The sequence below is a fragment of the Ovis canadensis genome, chromosome 6 (genome assembly GCF_042477335.2).
Source record: "Ovis canadensis isolate MfBH-ARS-UI-01 breed Bighorn chromosome 6, ARS-UI_OviCan_v2, whole genome shotgun sequence".
Lineage (NCBI taxonomy): Eukaryota > Metazoa > Chordata > Mammalia > Artiodactyla > Bovidae > Ovis > Ovis canadensis.
Window position 1 is genome coordinate 58,045,941 of NC_091250.1, and position 19,838 is coordinate 58,065,778.

Genomic DNA, 19,838 nt, shown 5'->3' on the forward strand with positions numbered 1-19,838 from the left:
TCCTTCAAGATCAAGAGGTTCATATCACTGCCTTGTTTTCAAAATAACATATTTTCTCTCCTTTTTTCATCATTCATTCTTTCAAAAAATAGTTATTCAACACCTACTATGTAAACCACTATGCTAGGCGTTGGGTAAAATGAAACAGTTGAAAATAAGTGATACAACACAATATTATTGTATCAACTACTTAAATATTTTTTCCTGATCTCTATAATCATTATGAATATCCCAATGAGTGACTCAATTAATTTAGAAGCTTATTTTGGCTAATGACTAGTTGAAAAGTGGTTATTTGAATTTAACTGGTTCATTTTCAAAATAAAGAATCCTTTGCTTTCAAGCAGCTATTTTAAATCTCTTGAAATGCCAAGTACAGCTTGAATATAACTGAAAAATATTATTCTATCATATAACATATGCTCATGTCTAGGAAGCAATACAAACTTACTTCTTAAATTTAGGACTAACAGCACAATGAAGATCTCTGGCCATGTCCTTCTGTTTTATGGAGAACTTCAGTCTCCATTCAAGTCATTTATTTTTTAAGAGTTTTGATATGGGTTCCAAACACTAGAGAATAGGTACCTAATAATGAGTCTGAAGAATTAATATGATGATTCTGAGGACCTGTAAATGTAATACTTAACAAGTATTTCTACCTTAAGGTGTACCAGTGGCCTTTTTTTTGTTTTGACAAATGTATCATGTGGAACAGACCCCACACGATAACAATAATCTTACTTTCTTCTTTGGAGAAATAGCATAATAACCCTCTCAAGTTCAGCGTGTGTGCTAGTCATGACCCAAGTGAGAGAAATATGATAGAGTTTGTGTCAGTTGAGCCAGAGTGAACCCCACAGGCTGGAAAATTATACTTCATCATAATGATATTTGAGCTGAAGTTTCCAGGTATCCACACTTAAGCAAATGAGTCACTGCTTGGGTAGCGCCCTTGGAAGGTCCTGAATAGCCACAGAAAAACCCAGCTTATTGCTAGAAAAAATCAGGTTTTATGTCATGCCATTAAATTCCATTTCTTTCTATCAGATGTCAGGTTAATTTCCTCCCAGAAGGGACTCTCCCTCCTGGAATGATTTCATATCTTGTCCCAAGGAAAACAGGAGACAGAAAAGGATCTGAATGTAAAATTCTGCTCTGGAAATGACTGCCGGGGGAGAGATGGTATATAACAGCAAAAAGAAAGCCTTGGCTCAGTCCCCTTGGAGTAGTAACTTTCTTGACTCACTTGCCCTAACCGACCATCTCTAGAAATGAAATCAAATGTAGTGTATGTCTAAGCTCAGCCATCCTACAGATTCCAAAGGGCATCATTATGGGATTTCGGGAGCAAAGCCAGTCTCAGCAGATGGTGATGCAGGTGAAATTTAGTTTATTGTGGGTCCACCTTCCTGCCCCTAGTTTCCTTAAAATCCTCTCCTCCTAAAATGCCATTTCCTAAAAGCCTCATATCAATAACCTCAGATATACAGATGACACCACCCTAATGGCGAGCAGCAGCTGTGTGGTGCTGGAGCAGCGAGTAGCCAAGAGGAGATACCACACGTCCAAGGTCAGGAGCATCAGCCATGAGGACATACTCCAAGTCCAAGGTCAGAGAAACCCCAGTAAGATGGTAGGTGCTGGGAGAGGCTATCAGAGGGCAGACAAACTGAAACCATAATCACAGAAAACTAACCAATCTAATTGCATGGACCACAGCCTTGTCTAATTCAATGAAACTATGAGCCATGCTACATAGGGCCACCCAAGACAGACGGGTCAAGGCGGAGAGTTCTGACAAAATGATGTCCACTGCAGAAGGAAATGGCGAACCACTTTAGTATTCTTGCCTTAAGAACCCTATGAATAATATGAAAAGGCAAAAACATAGGACACTGAAAGATGAACTCCCCAGGTCAGTAGGTGCCCAATATGCTACTGGAGATCAGTGGAGAAATAACTGCAGAAAGAATGAAGAGATGGAGCCAAAGCAAAATCACGACCCAGTTGTGGATGTGACTGGTGATGGAAACAAGGTCCAGTGTCCTTTTCATGATAGGGGACTGGAATGCAAAAGTAGGAAGTCAAGAAACACCTGGAGTAACAGGCAAATTTGGCCTTGGAGTACAGAATGAAGCAGGGCAAAGGCTAATACAGTTTCGCCAGGAGAACGCACTGGTCATAGCAAACACCCTCTTTCAACAACACAAGAGAAGACTCTACACATGGACATCACCACATGGTCAACACTCATATCAGACTGGTTATATTCTTTGCAGCCAAAAATGGAGAAGCTCTACACTGTCAGCAAAAACAAGACCAGAAGCTGACAGTGGCTCAGATCATGAACTCCTTATTGCCAAATTCAGACTGAAATTGAAGACAGTGGAGAAAACCACTGGACCATTCAGGTATGACCTAAATCAAACCCCTTATGAATATACAGTGGAAGTGAGAAATAGATTTAAGGGACTAGATCTGATAGAGAGTGCCTGAAGAATTATGGACAGAGGTTCATGACATTGTACAGGCAACAGGGATCAAGACTGTCCCCAAGAAAAAGAAATGCAAAAATCAAAATGGCTGTCCGAGGAGGCCTTACAAATAGCTGTGAAAAGAAGAGAAGTGAAAAGCAAAGGAGAAAGGGAAAGATATACCCATTTTGAGTGCAGAGTTCCAAAGAATAGCAAGGAGAGATAAAAAAGCCTTCCTCAGAGATCAGTGCAAAGAAATAGAGGAGAACAATAAAATGGGAAAGACTAGAGATCTTCAAGAAAATTAGAGATACCAAGGGAACATTTCATGCAAAGATGGGCTCGATAAAGGACAGAAATGGTATGGACGTAACAGAAGCAGAAGATATTAAGAAGAGGTGGCAAGAATACACAGAAGAACTGTACAAAAAAGATCTTCATGACCCAGATAATCACAATGGTGTGATCACTCACCTAGAGCCAGACATCCTGGAATGTGAGGTCAAGTGGGCCTTAGGAAGCATAACTACGAACAAAACTAGTGGAGATGATAGAACTCCTGGGGAGCTTTTTCAAATCCTAAAAGGTGATGCTGTGAAAGTGCTGCACTCAATATGGCAGCAAATTTGGAAAACTCAGCAGTGGCCACAGGACTGGAAAAGGTCAGTTTTCATTCCAATCCCAAAGAAAGGCAATGCCAAAGAATGTTCAAACTACCACAGGATTGATTACACTCATCCCACACGCTAGTAAAGTAATGCTCAAATTTCTCCAAGCCAGGCTTCAATAATATGAGAACTGTGAACTTCCTGATGTTCAACCTGGTTTTAGAAAAGGCAGAGGAAACAGAGATCAAATTGCCAACATCTGCTGGATCATAAAAAAAGCAAGAGAGTTCCAGTTCAGTTCAGTTGCTCAGTCGTGTCCAACTCTTTGCAACCCCATAAACTGCAGCACATCAGGCCTCCCTGTCCATCACCAACTCCCAGAGTCCACCCAAACCCATGTCCATTGAGTTGATGATACCATCCAACCATCTTATCCTCTGCCGTCCCCTTCTCCTCCGGCCCCCAATCCCTCCCAGCATCAGTCTTTTCCAATGAGTCAGTTATTCACATTAAGTGGCCAAAATATTGGAGTTTCAGCATCAACATCAGTCCTTTCAACCATTTCTGCTTTATTGACTATGCCAAAACCACCAATGCCAAAGAAGCTGAAGTTGAGTGGTTCTATGAAGACCTAAAACACCTTATAGAACTAACGCTAAAAAAGATGTCCCTTCATCATAGGGGATTGGCATGCATAAGTAGGAAGTCAAGACATACCTAGAATAACAGGCAATTTTGGTCTTGGAGAACAAAATGAAGCAGGACAAAGGTTAACAGAATTTTGTCAAGAGAATACACTGATCATAGCAAACACCCTTTTCCAACAACCTGAGATATGACTCTGCACATGAACGCCACCAGATGGTCAACACCATAATCAGACTGATTATATTCTTTGCAGCCAAAGATGGAGAAGGGCTATAAGTCAGCAAAGAAAAAAAAAAAAAAAAAGACCAGGAGCTGACTGTGGCTCAGATCATGAACTCCTTATTGCAAAAGTCAGGACTAAATTGAAGAAAGTAGAAAAAAAACACTAGGCCATTCAGGTATGACCTAAATCAAATCCTTTATGATTATATAGATTCAAGGAATTAGATCTAGTAGAGTGTCTGAAGAACTATGGGCGGAGGTCTGTAACACTATATAGGAGATAACAATCAAAAACATTCCTAAGAAAAGGAAATGCAGAAAGCAAAGTGGTTGTCTGAGGAGGCCTTACAAATAGCTGAGGAAAGAAGAGAAAGGGAGAAAGGAAAAGATAAACCCAATCGAATGCAGAGTTACAGAGAATAGCAAGCAGAGGTAAGAAGGCCTTCTTAAATGAACAATGCAAATAAATAGAGAAAAACAATAGAATGTAAAAGACTACAGATCTCTTCAAGAAAATTAGAGATACCAAGGGAGCATTTCATGCAAAGATGGGCACAATAAAGGATGGAAATGCTATGGATCTAACAGAAGCAGAAGATATTAAAAAGATGTGGCAAGAATATACAGAAGAACTATACAAAAAATATCTTAATGACCCAGATAACCATGATGGTGTGGTCACTTACCTAGAGCTGGACAACCTGGAGTGTGAAGTCAAGTAGGCCTTAGGAAGCATTAGTATGATCAAAGCTAGCAGAGGTGATGGACGTCCACCTGAGCTATTTCAAATCCCAAAAGTTAATGGTGTTAAAGTGCTGCACTCAATATGCCAGCAAATTCGGAAAGCTCAGCATTGGTCACAGGACTGGAAAATGTCAGTTTTCATCCCATTCCCAAAGAAGGGCAAAGCCAAAGAATGTTCAAACCACTGAACAATTGTGTCTATTTCACATACAAACAAGGTTATACTCAAAATCCTTCAAGCCTGGCTTCAACAGTACATGAACCGAGAACTTCCAGATGTACAAGCTGAATTTAGAAAAGGCAGAGGAACCAGAGCTCAAATTGCCAACATTCGTTGGATCATGGAGAAAGAAAGGGAATTCCAGAAAAACATCTACTTCTGCTTTATTGACTATGCTAAAGCCTTTGACTGTGTGGATCACAACAAACTGTGGGAGATTCTTAAAGAGATAGGAGTACCTGACCACCTTACCTGCCTCCTGAGAAACCTATATGCAGGTCAAGAAGCAACAGTTAGAACTGAATATGGAATAATGGACTGGTTCACAATTGAGAAAGAAGTACAATAAGGCTTTATATTGTTACTCTGCTTATTTACTTTATATGCAGAGCACATCTAGTGAAATGCCAGGCTGAGTGAATCACAAGCTGGAATCAAGGAATTAAGAGAGATATATCAACAACCTCAGATGTGCAGATGGCACCACTCTAATGGCATAAACAGAAGAGGAACTAAAGAGCCTTTTGATGAGAGTGAAAGAGGAGAGTGAAAAAGCTAGCTTGAAACTCAATATTAAAAAAAAAAAAAAAAAAAAAAAAACCTAAGATCATGGCATTTAGTCCCAACACTTCATGGCAAATAGGAGAAAAAGTGGGAGTAGTGACAGATTTTATTTTCTTGGGCTCCAAAATCACTAAGGATGGTGAATACAGCCATGAATTTTTTTTTCAAAAGACACTGCTTCTTGGAAGGAAAGCTGGGCAGTGTATTAAAAAGCAGAGATATTACTTTTCTGATAAAACTCTGTAGAGCTAAAGCTACATCCAATATAGTCCAATAGCCATGTATGGATGCAAGAGTTGAACCTTACCTTATAAAGAAGACTGAGCACTGAAAAATTGATGCTTTGGAACTGTGATGTTTGAGAAGACTCTTGAGAGTCCCTTGGACTCAAGGAGATCAAACCAGTCAATCCTAAAGGAAATCAACCCTGAATGTTCATTGGAAGGACTGATGCTGAAGCTCCAATACTTTGGCCACCTGATATGAACAGCCAACTCATTGGAAAAGACCCAGATGATGTGAAAAATTAAAGACAAAAGGGGAAGGGTGCAGCAGAGGATGAGATGGTTAGACAGCATTACTGACTCAAAGGACATGGATCTGAGCAAACTCCAGGAGACAGTGGAGGGCAGAGGAGCCTGGTGTGCTGCAGTCCATGAAGTCCCAAAGAGTGACATGACCTAGTGACTGACCAAAAAATGACCACAAAAGCCTTCAAGAGCCAAAATAAATCTAATGATGGATTTTACAGATTCCTTGCTCCCAAAACATTACATCACAGGCTTTCCAAGGATTAGATAAATCATGTCTGGTAGAATGCAATTGTAACTATACAAATGTGTGCAAGAGTCATTTGGTTCACACTTTTAAGGCCCTCCCTCTACCATTTTCTAAATGTGTATTTCCCTTATATTTTAAGTATTTCTGCATGGCAACCATTTTTAAAGGCTTTATTGAATTTGTTACACTATTGCTTCTGTTTCACATTTCAGTTTTTTCGTCATGAGGAATGTGGGATCTTAGCTCCCTCACCCCGGATCGAATTCAGAGTCCCGGCATTGGAAGGCAAAGTCTTAACCACTGGATGGCAAGGGAGGTCCCTATTTCATTCATCAATGAGCATTTCAGTTGAACATGGGGCTCTCCCGGTTTTACTGAGGGCTGACCATGTACCAGGCACAAAGTCTTCTAAATACAGTCTTGCATTTCATCTTCACAACAGCCCCACCAAGTAGGTATCATCATGTCTGTGTGACAAAGAATCTGAAGTGCAGAGAGATTAAGTAAATAACACAGGGAGCTAGGCAGGGTTGGTCCTGACTCCTCAAGTCTTTCTGTCTCCAGAGCTCGGCTCTGTCCAGTTCATCACTTCACCTCTCATCTGGCTCTGGGGATGTCTCAGGACACACAAGAAGGAACCACAAGGCCTCGTGGGACTCTAAGCTTCACCAGAATCCAGATCATTTCCTCTTCACATTTACTTCATACCAAATACAATTTGGTATTTCTTATACGGCACAGCTCACTTTATTTATTTAACAATTTTTATTGGAGTATAGCTGATTTACAATGTTGTGTTAGGTTCAGATGTAGAGCGAAGTGTTTCAGTTATATATATACACTCACTGTCTTTTAGACTCTTTTCCCATATAGGTCATTACAGAGTATTAAGTAGAGTTCGCTATGCTATATGGTAGTTCCTTATTGGTCAAGTCTTTATCTCCTCAAATCTTATTTTACTGCAGAGAAAGAAGGCTGAGAGGGGACATCAAACGAATGATGTAATGTTCCATTCTGTGGGAAAATTCCCACTCACGTAATCAATATAGACTGTGACAGCAAACACACCCTTTACTGTAGAAACAAATCCTCAGAAAGAGAATTGTGGTCTCTGGAGGAAGAAGATAAAAGATTTTCGGAGTCACACAGACTTTATAACCTAGCTTGTAACCACATTTAGCATCTTCTGACTCAGGAACCTGAATCTATTACTCAAGGTTTCTAAACCAATGGATACAAAGGCCTTTTCTTATCTGTGAAATGAGGTTAGAACACCCTTCATTTATGAGTGAGAGTAAATTAAATAATGTCCCTTTGATATCTGGATGAATAAATAGGCCTCCAATATGTCCCTTCTTCTCCTATTTCTTCTGCAAACCCTCCCCTTGAAATCTGCATTCACCCCACCTGACAGAAGTCTATCTTCTAATCAACACAGACCTCAATGGGATGAAACACTTCCTGTGTCTTCTCTTGGTGCAGAGGTGAAATAGCAGCTGTGATGTACAGGAGCAATGCTGTGAATTATCTGGAAATACCTCAGAAGGCTAGTGAGTGTAATATTCTAGCTGGATTTTCCCATAAGTCAGAAATCATTAATCTTATCAGATTCCTCTCTCCTCTACTGCACTCCTTTTATTGATTAAAAGAAAAAAAGTCTACTGTCCTTGTACGACAAAGCAGAATTGTGATAAATGCTGCTGAGTTAACAAGTTTCCAGTAGTATCACATCAAGCTGGGCATGAAAAATAAGAAATAGGAAACTTATCAGTTAAGGTCTTGAGATCAACTTCATTGTCTTTGGTTACCCTGCTGTGCTTTTTGGAAGGTCTGTAGTTTGAAAAGTAATTTGGCAACCCTACCAAATTTACCAAAACCCTAGCAAAAGATAAAAAGGTAAAAGTTACCTACCTTGGTAGGTGTTCAGAATCTAATTTGGAATACTATTTCAGTGAAATAAAATATGTCTGAGATTTGAATCACAATTAAGATAAAGACATAACTCCTATTTTATTAATTCTGTTTGGGTTTTGAAGCATAAAAGCTCAGCAAATTAGAAGACTCGGGTTTAGGAGCATGCGAGAGCTAGGAAATTGTCTTAATTATTTCTCGGATTTGACTCACTGAACAACCGTGTCTTTTCAATTTCTTTTGGAATTAGTATAACATTTGCTGTCTTGACATCAGAGATGCCAACATCAACCACCCTGACCCTCAGACTCAGTATGGGACACAGTAGTCAAATTTCATTTTTATATGATCTACATATTTCCAAACTTAATTATCCCATCTCTATATGATCAAACGACTTTCAAGTGTCTTAGATTAGAACTTGCTTAAAGAGGCCTACCCTGATAAGCAATGCTTTTATTGGGGGAGAATTAGGAGTTATGATGAATGTACTAGAAGCTTCCATTTTCTATGTTCTTTGCTGTTATCTGGCTACTCAAAATCTGGATTGCCTAGTGCTGTCCCTCTTCACTGTTGTGATGGCACCTGGCAGTGGTAATTTAAGGTAGCATTTCCATTATGATGTCATGTTATACACCAGAAAGAATTTTGCAAATATAATTAAAATCCCTAATCAGTTGACTCTGCGTTAACCTAAAGAGATCATACTTGGTGGTCTTCTCTTAGTTGGGTGAATAAAAGAAGGCAGACTTATGCAAAATGAAAAGAGATCCTTCTGATGGCCTTGAAAGAGTTAACTGCTATGTTGTGGAAAAAAGCCATGTATTGGGGACAGAGGGCAGCCTCTAAGAGCAGAGAATGGCCCCAGTTGATCACCTTAGAATGTGGAAACCTCACTCCTATAACCACAAGACACTAGATTCTGCCAGCAACAAGGGAGCATGAGAGAAGACTTTGAACCCCAAATGAGAACCCAGACGTAGTCTTCTAAGACACCCAGAAAAAAACCCAGCAGATCCCTGTTCAGACTTCTGATTCACAGAACTGAGCTGAGAATTGGACACTGTCATAATGTACTACTTCTGTGGCAATTTCTTATGTATAAATGGAAAACTAATACAGAACTCCCTGTTTTATATATTGACATAGATAAAGGGACCTAGTGTGGGAACTGCACTGCATAATCTAGCACAGGAAAATCCTCAAATGAAAAAACTAAGAACTAGATAGAAAGTTCTTTACAAAGTCAACCTTAGAATCCAGGTTACTCCGATCCAGATTCATTCTGTCTCACACCTAACGTAAAACATGCCAAATGAACAAAGACATTGTCCCAGAACTTCCTTGCCTCTAACTAGTGTTCGCTTCCATTGAGCACGAATTGCTACCAGTGATGAGAAATGTAAATAAGGCCGAAGAAAGACACAGAAGAGCTCATACTGATAGCTCAGTGAACTAGTGTGTAACTTCCTGTATAAAAAGCTTCCATGAATCAAAACAGATAGGATGCACAGGCAATAATTAACTTTCATACATGAGTCGGGTTTAGATAATGCTCTGAAATGCATGCAGCTAACATCCCAAAGCAATCTGTAGGCTCAATTGAGTGAGAGATGAAAAGTTAGAGTACATAAAATATGCTTTCTAATAGTTTATCTTTCAAATAAAGACCAATATTAATCCCAATCTCTGTTTCATTTTGAGGCTCACCCTGATGGTGGTTATGGGCATGAGCTCTCAAGCCAGGAACCTGAGTTTGAATTTTGGGTCCACTATCTTCTAGGTGTATAAATTTTAATCCATCTGTTTTAATTTTCTCACCTATAAAATGGAGATAATGAGTGTAAGTATCACATAGGGTCTATTTAACTGTGCTAATGTACAACCCAAAACAATGTCTAAAATAAGGTCAGCACTTGCACATGTTAGCCAGTCCCTAAATATTTGGTTTGAAAAAACAAATGTTCAGGTACATCAATTTTTCAAGTTCTTCTGTTATTGGGATTCTGACATACAAACTCAACCATAGTATGTATTTCCTTCAGTCATACTTCATTTTAAGTTGAAAAAGAAATGTGATATTTCACAAGTGCCAGTTTTGCTTAATTAAATTTAAAAATACCATGCTTCAGTAAAGCAATTCAGTGATTTCAGATGGCACTCAAAGTAGATTAACAGACAATTTCACACCAACATTTTATAACATGTTTTACTTGTTAAAGAATATTAGTGAATTACCATAGTTTTATTAAGTGTTAGGGAAGATGTTACCAAGATCATTAACACAAGAATTGTTCATCATTTTCCCCAAAACCGGGTGTTCTAGAATTTCTCTAAAATTAGACTGGTAAGATTAACTTGGTAAAGACACAAAAACGTACATAGATGGACTAAAGAAATATGGAAAGGTTTGTAGGCAGCTGATAACGTATTCAGAGAGCTCAAGATTACCTAGGGAAAACATTTAACCCCAAGGTATTATGATTTATTGTCTGTAAAGACTTACCCACGCCTACTAGTAAAATATCAGCTTTATCTGGTAATAGAGCAAAGCACTCTACTGAAATTTAAACTCAACTATGGTGATGGGTATTTGTTAGTGGGTTGTAGTTAGATTTAAGCTAAATGATAGAAAACTTATCTATGAATAAATGGACAGGGATGCAAGATGAGAGCTGAGCATACATTTCCCAGAAGGGATTTTGACAAGAAATACCATAAATGGCTACTATGAGGGATTTTTATGAAACTCCAAAATTGAAGTCTGATATGATGGTTGAAACGGTTCTCAATCCTTCTGCATGTTTGCAGAGGTGCTATGAGTGAATTTCCAGACAGACTTGTGCATTCTGCATCTGGGCCCCTACAAAGCATGCAAATCAGATTGAGCCCATCACATATCGAGGACCAGTGGCACTCTGCTATTAGGAGGCATAATCTCTCACTCCATTTATGACAAGTGACACAGACAAAGTGCAGTGTGTTATTGCCAAATGAAATAATGTCTACTGGTTCACCGCCTATAAGTTATCCAATAAAATTCTGCTTCTTCTGAAATTGAGCTGTCAACTGTCTACACAGAACGAGCTCCTCTATGACTTAGGATGATCAAGTTATCTGTGAGTTTGTTAATCTTTTTGTGTGTTGTGCATACAATGGCAATGTTTCAGTCTTAAATTCAACTGTTGCCAAATTTCTGGCTGCAACTCAATGGAAAGGACTTCTCCAGGTCAGAAAACTACAGCAGTTAACAGTAGATTGCATTCATTATTTCATAACAGAAACATACAGAAGAAACAAGGAAGACATTTATATCTGGATTATCAAAATATTAGAAACTGTATCATGTCTCTATGTCAAGAACAGAGTCTCAATTATATTCAGCATAATGTAAATTCTAACACAAAGATTAGGTCCTTCTAACTTAAGCAGGTAATTCATCCCCATATATTAAATTCAAAACAAGACAGCTTTTATTGTTGGGCTTATAGTACACAATTTTATTTATCTGTCCTCTGCATAATGGTTCTTATAAAGAAGTTACCTGTTGTGAAGCCACAAGTACCAGTTTATGGGAAGTCATTCCTGAGAAAATATTAAATCCTTGCCCACAAGCTAAAGGAAATATCACCAAGGTTCTGAATAATCTAGCAAACCCAAAGGAATGCCAGAAATATTTGTTTGTTTCAGGCTCATCAAGCGGCATCAAAACACCACCTCATATTACAAATTTAGTTTCAGTATCCTCACCGTACTTACTAGTTCACATTAAGAGACTTTGTCTGCCTCAGTTACCGATAGATTCTGGCACTTTAGATAGAACCTGACATGTAGTAAATGCTCTATAAACACCAAACCTGACTTTGTTCCAGGCACTTTTAAAGGCAATTTACATGGATTAACTTATTTAATCCTTTCAACCACCTGAGTAGATACTAGTCTTATTCTCATTTTATGGCCAGGGAAACTGAAGCCCTGGCAGTTTCAGCAATGCCCCCAACATAATACAGCTAGAAAGGAAAGAAAGCCAGGATTTCCATGCTGGCCCCTCTGCTTTCCCTCCAGTCAGTGTATTCAGGCTGAATCAATCAGAGAGAAAGGATTTGTTGAAAAACATGGGTCTGTAGAGCAATTCTATCAAGAATCTGGACACAGAAATAACCTATGTTATTTCAATCCTCTCTACAACATGGAAGAAGCAGGAAGACCACCAAGGTTTATGAATAGCATCATGAAATCACCCCTGTGCTCTAACAAGGCTTCTAGCCCCGAGAGCAAGCTCAACCTTTCCTCGCCTACAGTCTTGCATTGTTTCTAATAGATGACTCTTCACATGCTTCGGCAGAGGAGAAACGATACTGAACCAGGAACCAGGATGTGATAATAACTACAATTTATTAAGCATGCACTGCAAGCCAGCCCTAGGCTAGACACTGTCCCTATGCTATATTATTTAATTTTCCCAACAACTATATGGGATATATATATTTTGCCCCATACGAAGCAGACTGAGGTTAAGAAATCTGATATGGTAGAAAAGAGGTTTGGGTAGTCTACTGTATTTCACAAGCCCCTGGCTTCTCAATGAGGTTTCTGAGTTCAAATGTCACCTCTGCAGCAACTAATGAGGTAATGTTAATAATAATAATAAATTATTATCCAGACTTTCTCAAGATTGTTAAAGGAAAATATATGCAGAGTGAGCAGATTAGTCACTTAAGATACAGAGGAAAAGAAGGGAAGACTGTCTCCTTGTTAATTCAAACCAGAATTTGACTGAAGAATTGTATCAGATTCGGTATTTGGAATTCAGAATGGGCAAAGAAATTTATGGCCAAAAGTCCCTTCATTCTCCCTGCCCCCATCCCAGTGGCTAGCCAGAACTGCTGTGTTAATGACCTTCAGAGGAGTTTGTCGACTTCCCTCCTGAGAGTGCATTCAAAAAAGGACCTCGGTGAGCAATGTTTGTTTAACAGCCTGACTCTCTAGAATGCACATAGAAATCAATGACAGACAAGCACACCTTAGCACATCATAATGGCATGAAATTTCACTAAAAAGTCTAAATGAGCAAAGAGTTCAATTTCCAGAGTAGAGACTAGGCTGAGAAGGAACACAAGCAAAGAAAACTCCCGAAGTGCTCTAAGAACCAGGCTGACTCTATGGGAGATCTATTGTTTCCAAACCATTACAAAGGTGGAAGAGAGCAAAAATCATTAGTGAGACCTCTTCATGACCCCAGTGGATGCTGAGTCTCTGCCAGAGGCTGAATGAAATTCTAGAGAAGGAGAGGGAGAGAGAGAAGGTCATGCTTATGCAAACTCCTGTCCCTGAGAGCCTTGCTGATACAGAGCGGAAAGGAAGGGCAAGGCGAACACAGATGGAAAAACAGGGAAATGAAGACACAGAAATAGGGGGATGGAAACTTCTGGGGTCTCTGTGAACAGGATGCATCAGTAAGAATGTAATAGCTCAAGGGTCTCCAGAGTGCGAAGGGGAGGGTAACACAGGGAGTCAGAAATTGTAAGATGAGGCATTTTAACAATTTTAAGTTCTGGGAACTCGTTACTTTTATCAGTGCATAATTCTAGGAGTCAAAGAGCCCAACTATCTTTTTAAGCAGTCCGCTTCTGTCCTTTCTTGCTCGCTCTTCCCAGTTTTTAGAGTAATTATTTTCAACTTCTCTAGCTGTTTCTTCTGATGTTTACCATCTAATTTCTGCATAAGCTATCGGTTTGGCAATTTTGCGATTTTACAGTGACAGATATTATCTTCATTTCCTCCTTCTAAGTAAGGCAAGGTCTTTCCTCTGTGCTAATCATCACTGCCTCCCCAAACTCTGTCAGAGCTGCAAACCACTTCCCAACAAGGTCGAACACCTCCACACTTTTATCTACTTTTTTCCCTGGGGACATCGCTCATGGAGCCCAAGTCACACGCTGCAGTGGGCTGGGTCCCCTGTTGACCCGCTGCATGGCAGGGGTAATGAGCCTTCTCTTCTTTTTCCTTTCTCTCTGCTCTTGGGAGCCCTCTCTTTTCTGGATTTCACACTTTATCATTTATTCTTTTATTTGCCCCTATTCACAGAGTGAAGCTGCAACAATGAATTCATGGACCGCTTGTCTGAAAATGTTGTTACTCCACCCTCACACTTGATTGATTGTCTGGCTGAGAATGTAATTCCAGTTAGAAGCCGTTTTGCTCAGGACAGGAAATATTTCTCTATTGTCATGCTATTGGGGATTTTGATGTCATTATCACTCCTGATCACGTGTGACCTGCTTCCCCCACCCTCGTCAATCTGGAAGGTTTAGAATTCTCTTTGCAATGCTGATGTTCTGCATATCCCTGATGATAGCTCTCAGCGTGGGTTTTCTCCCTGCATTCTGCTAGGCATACAGTGGGCCCTATTCATCTGGAAACACATAGCCTTCCATGAAGGGAAACGAATCATTCTATCACATACAGGGTGGAAAATGTTAAAAATTCTAGATTCCACTAGCATCTTTTAGGACCTAGTTACCTCTGGGCCATGTTCCATTTGCTAGAGGCTGGGCAGTAAATTAGAGAAGAGGGCATTGAACTGGAACATGAGCACCAAGAGGACACCTTTGGGGGTCCTCCATCTTGGAGGCCTCCTACCACACCTTGCTTAAAAAACAGACAAGAGGCGTAATCTCACCACTTCATCTGCTTCTTATGAAAGCAAAACTGTTACCTGGAAACAATACAAGGTTTCACTTTTGAGGGTAAGGATTCTCCTGAGATATCCTACAGGCAGAAGAAATTTTGTTGGACAAATACTTGATTTTCTTTTTCAGTCCGTTTTGGACCAGGGAATGAAGAGTCAAAAAAAAAAAAATGCATGAATAAATACTGTGAAAATCCATAAAGTGTGTATTTAATAGAAGACTTTATTTCCCCAGATTGGCAACTACAATCATTCTATGAGATGACCTTATTCTACTAAGAGCATTAACAAGAAAAATCACTAAAGGAAAATTAAGGTGAAGATTAGGGTAATTAATCATTCCATTAATTTGAACAAAATAGTCATTTGTCTTAATAATTAAGATATGTAAGGATAAAAGATTACTTCTCCAAATTGTACCAATCAATGAATCAAAATTTCCCTACACTTTACCAAAAGAGACACTCATTATGAAAATGATTAGTCAAACTCAATAATCTAATTTCTCACAAAAAAAGCCTAAAAACCTAGAGAATAAAAGCTGAAGTTTGATGCTGTTGCCATAATTTTCATTTCCAATGGAAGAATCAGATAAATTATTTTGCATTGAACACAAACTAGTTGGCTAATTGAGTTTTTCTCACTCTTGAATTGACTATTACAGCTTACAAGACAACTAGCTTTCTTCTCACCATTTGCTGTATGATAGACTAAGAGTTCCCAAACTCTAAGAATGTATTTTGAGATTTTCATTCAAATGTATAATTGAACAGTTGTTCTTACCTCTAAGCGTGTTTGTGTTGCATATACTTGTATTATAAATGCACAGTACTTTATACTAGTCTTCTCACAAAAAGTAAGTTGAAATCAATTCTTAAGTACAATATATAAGTTATGTTGACCTCAGTCAAAGGTGAGCAAATGTGTTAGAAATTGGTTGGGCATCATCTGACACCTTCCCTCTCAGTGTCAATAGCCCAATTCCAAATTTCAAATTCCACACAATCTGCAGAAATTGGCCAGGCCTGGAGGCAGTTATATGGTAAATGAAATGTTGACCATGCTACTAAACTCAATTTTCCCTATTTTCTGATGGAGTATCTGATCATCCTGTGGTGTATTTTTACACCAGTGCTAAAATATTATTCCAAAATACATGTGAGTTAAATATACACGTGAAGTTACTTAAAAGAATTAAATGTGCATGTTTAGAAGGACAGGCATTTTTCAAGCTCCATTATGTGACTATCACTGTACTAGGTATAATGAGAGAGAAGAGTGATAGACATTATAATCCAAAAGTTCACTGGTGAAACAAAGCACGTAAAAGAATTTCACAACAATATAAGCTATTCAATGTCTATTCCCCATATAATATTCTTTTGTACTATAAAACCTTAACATTACAATTCATGTTCTCTTCGGTAATTCACTAGTACCTAACATTGTAACTGGAATATCATGAATGCTTAAAAGATTGCTAATGGATAATGAACAAATCAATAAGTAAATTAATAAATAAACCTGCAAATGAACCAAATGCATGATGCAGATTGCTATGAGAGTTAGATGGAGGATTACATTCTTATAGTCTGGAGGGGTAGGGAAACTATGTATGACAGGCAACTCTCTTCCCTTCTTCTACTAAGGGAAGACATAGGGAAAAGATGGCCATCTATGAATCAGGAAGCGGGTCTTCACCAGACAACAAATCTGCTGGCTCCTTGATCTTGAACTTTTCAGCCTCCAGAACCATGAAAAATAAATAAGTGTTGTTTGTAAACCACCAGTCTATGTTATCTTTGTTAGAGCAGTCTGAACAGACTAAGACATGGATTTACTTAAATCTTGGAAAATTAGGAATACTCTGCTTAGCTAGAAAGAAGGCAGAGATGATATTAGCAGACTTGTCTTCCTGAGAAAATACCCTTCATTGTCTTTTCCAAACAGTCACACTTCTTTCACTATTTCATGACCTTAATGTTGCCTTTATAGACAATAATTAATTACTTGAGCTGGGTTGAAATCCTGCTTCCTCATTTCTAGCTGTGTGAGAATAACCAGCTGATTTAATTTCTGTCTCAATTTGTTATCTATATTTTAGGAGCTGTAATGGATTTTGATGAATTGTGAGGATTAAATGGCATATGGTATGAAGGGCTTAGAGTAGTGTTTAGTACATAGGGAGTACTAAATAGGTGTTAGCTATTTTGGCAGAGATTGCCAGCTCTTCATTAAAGTCCACTCACCCTTTTCCATACCACAGCACGAACTATCCTACATATGAGAGGATATTTGAGCTATGACTAGAAAGAAGCTATGCCCGACAGTCTCAAGCCTTTTTGCACATTGCTGTGACCAAGTGACTAGTTCATAACTTATCACTGAAAAGAATTAGTGAAAATACACTTTCCCATTACAATTAGAGAAACTTCTGAGTTTTCATTGGGATTACCGTCAACTGGAAACAGCCAATGAAATACAATTTAGGTATCTTTTCAGAGAGACAGCACCAAAGCCATTGTGTTCATGTGTGTGCTAGGACAAGTTTTGAAGTCAGCACAATTAGAGAAATATATTCAGTGATCATCACGTCAAGACAGCAGGAACTAGATCTTTTCATGTGAAGGAGACTTGTTTTGAAAAGATAAACTGTATAAAAACTTGGATTTTTCTTAACTAGAACAATTCTGAAATACCCTTCAAGAACACTTACCATATTGCCAAGCCAAAAAAAAAAAAAAAAAGGCCACGTGTTAATTGGTAAGATCGTTGAGAATTTGTATGTATTAGTTGAAGGGGCTGCCATAATAACATACCACAGATTGGTTGGTTCAAACAATAGAAATTTGAAATCACAAACAATAGAAATAGGAATCACAATGGGTGATTTCCATTCTGAAGCCTCTTTCCATGTCGTGTAGATGGCCATCTTCTTCCTGTGTCTTCACATGGTCTTCTCTCTGTACATGATTGTATTCTCATGGCCCCTTCATATATGGACATCAGTCATATAGGATTAGGATTCATCATTCAGTTCAGTTGCTCAGTTGTGCCTGACTCTTTGCAACCCCATGAATCGCAGCACACCAGGCCTCCCTGTCCATCACGAACTCCCAGAGTTCACTCAGACTACGTCCATCGCGTCAGTGATGCCATCCAGCCATCTCATCCTGGGTCATCCCCTTCTCCTTCCTGCCCCCAATCTCTCCCAGCATCAGAGTCTTTTCCAAATGAGTCAACTCTTCACATGAGGTATCCAAAGTACTCATCATTACGACCTCGTTTTAACTTCATTATATCTTTAAAACCCTATCTCCAAATACAGCTATATTCTGAGCTACTAGGGGTGAGAACTTCAAAATAAAAATTAGGGGGGCACACAATTCAGTCCATAATATCCCACAACCTAGAAAAGGCCAAATGAAAAAGTTGAAGTACAGCACTTATCAGTGAAAGCATCTTCCTCAAAACTGTTGAGTATCTTTTCAAGTATGTTTCAGAGAGTAATGCACCTTATTCCCTTACAGTAGTGGGTAGAATACCACTATCACTCTCTGGCGCCAGTACCTAAACTCATTTCCTAGATAACGTATCTATGAAAAATGCCCTTTTTGAAGCTATAGATACAAATGATACCCTCAAAAAATAGAGTTTATCTACCAGTTATAACCTTGGCACACAAATTCTTGGTGCTCTCTGCAGATGTTTCACCTGTCACACATGACAACTTGCTCTGCTCTAATAAAGAAAGAAGCTGTACATATCATGAGGTTTCTTTGCTTTATCTTGAAATCAGATAGCCAACAGCCCTGGGAGTGTCATCTGCTGCCCTGAAAATGGGCTCCCTCATCTAAACTAGGTTTTGGAGTAAGCTGATTACAAAGATGCCCTCGGCACAGATGTCCCCTGGCTTACAACAGCATGAGTCTTGAAGAGCTTGATTGAAATTTGGGCAGAAATTGCATGTTTTTATGAGAAAAGTAAATCATATTCCCAGATTAGTCAGAAGGGGTGGAGTTCATTTATGTCTTGGCTCAGCTGGCAGCTATCTGGGCACTTAAGAATGAGGTAAATCATCTCACTGGAAGCTCTGCAGTCACCTTTACGAATGCTGCTCTGGACATCTGAAGATTCCACCAGCCAATTTGCCACATTGGGAGAAGAGATTAGAATCCACAATTTGTGAAAAACTTTCTAATGCTGCAGGAAGTGTTTCAACAGGCTGAAGTTGGAAATGATAGTATCTAGTCAATTTTTCAGAAGTCTGCAGACACTCTGAAATACTATAAAAGTCTGATGAAAATTACTTCTGCTGAGATGGAAAAGGGATTCACAATTCTTTTTCTGAAAACATATATAGGGGCCAATGATGAAACTTCTGGAAAGATACCCTCATTGTTTTGAGGACAGGGGAAATGAAATCATGAATTCAACTCCAAAAGAAAGAGTCTTGGAAATCTTTCATGATTTCTAAGCATTTCATGAGACCAACTACCCTCAGATAACAAACAAAATATGAAAATGAATATTCAGTTTGCCTTGTATGCCTCTGTAAATGGGGGTTTTAGCTCTTATTCTTATGAAAAGAAAAGTCAAAATCAAATAAAGATGCCTGCATATTGCTATTTTAAAAACTCATCTTTATAATCTTACCATCTCATAGAAACAAACTAAACAAAACTGGTATTATTGCAATTTAGATCTTTTTCAACATTTTTTTAGGAAGTAGGTATATTGTTAAGAAAAAAGGAGAGTGAAAAATTATAATTCTTTTTAAAAAATTATGTCTATTCTTCATTATGAAATAAATTCCCAATCAATGGCTTTCACTGCCATAATATTAGCTGTGTTTTAGGGACAGAAAACCGCCCTCATCAAATGGGTTGGCATGTGCCCACAGAGACTCCAGAGTTACTATGGAGCAGGGAGTATGAGGTGCCGCCTATATCACCCTTTTGGAATTAAAGGAT